The following is a 4,816-nucleotide window of genomic DNA, read 5'->3' as shown; positions in this document are numbered from 1 at the left end:
GTGGAGGGGAAGAGTGGGGGCGGGGGTGGAGGGAAGAGTGGGGGGGGGGAGGGAAGAGTGGTGGGGGGGGAGGGAAGAGTGGTGGGGGGGAGGGAAGAGTGGTGGGGGGGGGAGGGAAGAGTGGGGGGGGGGAGGGAAGAGTGGTGGGGGGGAGGGAGAGTGGGGGAGGGAAGAGTGGTGGGGGGGGAGGGAAGAGTGGTGGGGGGGGAGGGAAGAGTGGTGGGGGGGGAGGGAAGAGTGGTGGGGGGGGAGGGAAGAGTGGTGGGGGGGGGAGGGAAGAGTGGTGGGGGGGGTGGAAAGAGTGGGGGGGGTGGAAAGAGTGGGGGGGGTGTGGAGGGAAGAGTGGGGGGGGTGGAGGGAAGAGTGGGGGGGGGGTGGAGGGAAGAGTGGGGGGGGGTGTGGAGGGAAGAGTGGTGGGGGGGGGGGTGGAGGGAAGAGTGGTGGGGGGGTGGAGGGAAGAGTGGGGGGGGTGGAGGGAAGAGTGGGGGGGGGTGGAGGGAAGAGTGGGGGGGGGGTGGAGGGAAGAGTGGGGGGGGGTGGAGGGAAGAGTGGGGGGGGTGGAGGGAAGAGTGGGGGGGGGGTGGAGGGAAGAGTGGGGGGGTGGAGGGAAGAGTGGGGGGGTGGAGGGAAGAGTGGGGGGGTTGGAGGGAAGAGTGGGGGGGGGTGGAGGGAAGAGTGGGGGGGTGGAGGGAAGAGTGGGGGGGGGTGGAGGGAAGAGTGGGGGGGGATGGAGGGAAGAGTGGGGGGGGAGGGAAGAGTGGTGGGGGGGGGAGGGAAGAGTGGTGGGGGGGGGAGGGAAGAGTGGTGGGGGGGGGAGGGAAGAGTGGTGGGGGGGGGAAAGAGTGGTGGGGGGGTGGAGGGAAGAGTGGGGGGGGGGTGGAGGGAAGAGTGGGGGGGGGTGGAGGGAAGAGTGGGGGGGGTGGAGGGAAGAGTGGGAGTGGGGGGTGGAGGGAAGAGTGGGGGGGGTGGAGGGAAGAGTGGGGGGGTGGAGGGAAGAGTGGTGGGGGGGGGAGGGAAGAGTGGTGGGGGGGGGAGGGAAGAGTGGTGGGGGGGGGGTGGAGGGAAGAGTGGGGGGGTGGAGGGAAGAGTGGGGGGGGGTGGAGGGAAGAGTGGTGGGGGGGTGGAGGGAAGAGTGGGGGGGGATGGAGGGAAGAGTGGGGGGGGAGGGAAGAGTGGTGGGGGGGGGAGGGAAGAGTGGTGGGGGGGGAGGGAAGAGTGGTGGGGGGGGGGAGGGAAGAGTGGTGGGGGGGGGAAAGAGTGGTGGGGGGTGGAGGGAAGAGTGGGGGGGGGGGTGGAGGGAAGAGTGGGGGGGGGGTGGAGGGAAGAGTGGGGGGGTGGAGGGAAGAGTGGGGGGGGTGGAGGGAAGAGTGGGGGGGTGGAGGGAAGAGTGGGGGGGGTGGAGGAAGAGTCGGGGGGTGGGGGGGTGGAGGGAAGAGTGGGGGGGGGTGGAGGGAAGAGTGGTGGGGGGGGGAGGGAAGAGTGGTTGGGGGGGGGAAGGGAAGAGTGGTGGGGGGGGTGGAGGGAAGATTGGTGGGGGGGGGTGGAGGGAAGAGTGGGGGGTGGAGGGAAGAGTGGGGGGGGTGGAGGGAAGAGTGTGGGGGGGGTGGAGGGAAGAGGGGGGGAGGGAAGAGTGGGGGGTTGGAGGGAAGAGTGGGGGGGGTGGAGGGAAGAGGGGGGGGGGAGGGAAGAGTGGGGGGTTGGAGGGAAGAGTGGGGGGGTGGAGGGAAGAGTGGGGGGGTGGAGGGAAGAGTGGGGGTGGGGGGTGGAGGGAAGAGTGGGGGGGGTGGAGGGAAGAGTGGGGGGGGGGGTGGAGGGAAGAGTGGGGGGGTGGAGGAAGAGTGGGGGGGGTGGAGGGAAGAGTGGGGGGTGGTGGAGGGAAGAGTGTGGGGGGGGTGGAGGGAAGAGTGGGGGGGTGGAGGGAAGAGTGTGGGGGGGGGTGGAGGGAAGAGTGGGGGGGTGGAGGGAAGAGTAGGGGGGGTGGAGGGAAGAGTAGGGGGGGTGGAGGGAAGAGTGGGGGGGGTGGAGGGGAGAGTGGGGGGGGTGGAGGAGGGGGAGGAGGGGGGGGAGGGGGGAGGAGAGAGGGGGGGGAGAGAGGGGGGGGAGAGGGGGGGAGGAGGGGGGGAGGTGGGGAGGGGAGGAGAGGGGAGGGGGGGAGGGGGGAGGGGGAGGGGGAGGGAGGGAGGGGGAGGGGGGAAGAGGGGAGTGGGGGGGAGTGGGGGAGGGGAGTGGGGGGGAGTGGGGGAGGGGAGTGGGGGGGAGTGGGGGAGGGGAGGGGTGGGGGAGGGGAGGGTGGAGTGGGGGGAGGGGAGGGGGTGGAGTGGGGGAGGGGTGGGGGGTGGGGGGTGGAGGGGGAGGGGGGAGGAGGGGGGAGGGGTGGGGGAGAGGAGGAGGGGGAGGGGTGGGGGAGAGGAGGAGGGGGGAGGGGTGGGGGGGAGGAGGAGAGGAGGAGGAGGGGGAGGGGTGGGGGGGAGGAGTGAGGGGGAGGAGAAGAGTGGGGGGGGGGAGGAGTGAGGGGGAGAGTGGGGGGGGAGTGGGGGGAGGAGAAGAGTGGGGGGGAGGAGTTGGGGGGGTGGAGGGATGGAGTGGGGGGGTGGAGGGGAGGAGTGGGGGGGTGGAGGGGAGGAGTGGGGGGGTGGAGGGGAGGAGTGGGGGGGGTGGAGGGGAGGAGTGGGGGGGGTGGAGGGATGGAGTGGGGGGGTGGAGGGGAGGAGTGGGGGGGTGGAGGATGGAGTGGGGGGGGTGGAGGGGAGGAGTGGAGGGGAGGAGTGGGGGGGTGGAGGGGAGGAGTGGAGGAGTGGGGGGGTGGGGGGTGGAGGGGAGGAGTGGGGGGGTGGAGGGGAGGAGTGGGGGGGGGGTGGAGGGGAGGAGTGGGGGGGTGGAGGGGAGGAGTGGGGGGGTGGAGGGGAGGAGTGGGGGGGGTGGAGGGGAGGAGTGGGGGGGTGGAGGGGAGGAGTGGGGGGGTGGAGGGGAGGAGTGGGAGGGGAGGAGTGGGGGAGGTGGAGGGGAGGAGTGGGAGGGTGGAGGGGAGGAGTGGGGGGGTGGAGGGGAGGAGTGGGGGGGGAGGAGTGGGGGGGGTTGGAGGGGAGGGGAGGAGTGTGGGGGGGGGTTGGAGGGGAGGGGAGGGGAGGAGTGTGGGGGGGGTTGGAGGGGAGGGGAGGAGTGGGGGGGGTTTGGAGGGGAGGGGGGGGTGTGGAGGGGAGGAGTGTGGGGGGGGTTGGAGGGGAGGGGGGGGGTGTGGAGGGGAGGAGTGGTGTGGAGGGGAGGAGTGGGGGTGTGTGGAGGGGAGGAGTGGGGGGGGTGGAGGGGAGGAGTGGGGGGGGTGGAGGGGAGGAGTGGGGGGTGGAGGGGAGGAGTGGGGGGGGTGGAGGGGAGGAGTGGGGGGGGTGGAGGGGAGGAGTGGGGGGGTGGAGGGGAGGAGTGGGGGGGGTGGAGGGGAGGAGTGTGGGGGTGGAGGGGAGGAGTGTGGGGGGGGGGTGGAGGGGAGGAGGGTAGGGCGGTGGAGGGGAGGAGGGTGGGGGGGGTGGAGGGGAGGAGGTTGGGGGGTGGAGGGGAGGAGGGTGGGGGGTGGGGGGGTGGAGGGGAGGAGGGTGGAGGGGGGAGTGTGGAGGAGGGTGGAGGAGGGTGGAGGGGGGAGTGTGGAGGAGGGGGGTGGAGGGGAGGAGTGTGGAGGGGGGGAGGAGTGTGGAGGGGGGAGGAGTGTGGAGGGGGAGGAGTGTGGAGGGGAAGAGGGGAGGTGTGCGGAGGGGGAGGAGTGAAGGAGGGAAGAGGGGAGGAGTGTGGAGGGGGGAGGAATGTGGAGGGGGGAGGAGTGTGGAGGGGGGGGAGGAGTGTGGAGGGGAGGAGGAGTGTGGAGGGGAGGAGTGTGGAGGGGAGGAGTGTGGGAGGGGAGGAGTGTGGAGGGGGGAGGAGTGTGGAGGGGAGGAGGGGGAGGAGTGTGGAGGGGGAGGAGTGTGGAGGGGGTGGGGGGGAGGAGTGTGGAGGGGGTGGAGGGGAGGAGTGTGGAGGGGGTGGGGGGGAGGAGTGTGGAGGGGGGTGGGGAGAGGAGTGTGGAGGGGGTAGGGGAGAGGAGTGTGGAGGGGGGTGGGGGGGAGGAGTGTGGAGGGGGGTGGGGGGAGGAGTGTGGAGGGGGTGGGGGGGGAGGAGTGTGGAGGGGGGTGGCTGTGTGGGTGGGAGTAGTGTGGAGGGGGGTGGGAGGAGTGTGGAGGGGGGTGGGAGGAGTGTGGAGGGGGGGTGGGAGGAGTGTGGAGGGGGGTGGGAGGAGTGTGGAGGGGGGTGGGAGGAGTGTGGAGGGGGGTGGGAGGAGTGTGTGAGGGGGGTGGGAGGAGTGTGGAGGGGGGTTGGGAGGAGTGTGGAGGGGGGTGGGGAGGAGTGTGGAGGGGGGTGGGAGGAGTGTGGAGGGGGGGTGGGAGGCGTGTGGAGGGGGGTGGGAGGAGTGTGGAGGGGGGTGGGAGGAGTGTGGAGGGGGGGTGGGAGGAGTGTGGAGGGGGGGTGGGAGGAGTGTGGAGGGGGGTGGGAGGAGTGTGGAGGGGGGGTGGGAGGAGTGTGGAGGGGGGGTGGGAGGAGTGTGGAGGGGGTGGGAGGTGTGGAGGGGGGGGTGGGAGGAGTGGGGGGGGTGGGAGGAGTAGTGGGGGTGGGAGGATTGGGGGGGTGGGAGGAGTGGGGGGGAGGAGTGGTGGGGGGGAGGAGTGGTGGGGGGTGGGAGGAGTGGGTGTGGGGGGGGTGGAGGAGTGGGTGTGGGGGGGGTGGGAGGAGTGTGGAGGGGGGGTGGGAGGAGTGTGGAAGGGGGGATGGGAGGAGTGTGGAAGGGGGGTGTGGG

The sequence above is a fragment of the Scyliorhinus torazame genome, chromosome 9 (assembly GCF_047496885.1).
Source record: "Scyliorhinus torazame isolate Kashiwa2021f chromosome 9, sScyTor2.1, whole genome shotgun sequence".
Lineage (NCBI taxonomy): Eukaryota > Metazoa > Chordata > Chondrichthyes > Carcharhiniformes > Scyliorhinidae > Scyliorhinus > Scyliorhinus torazame.
The sequence above is the reverse complement of the archived record's forward strand: the minus strand, read 5'-3'. Positions refer to the sequence as shown.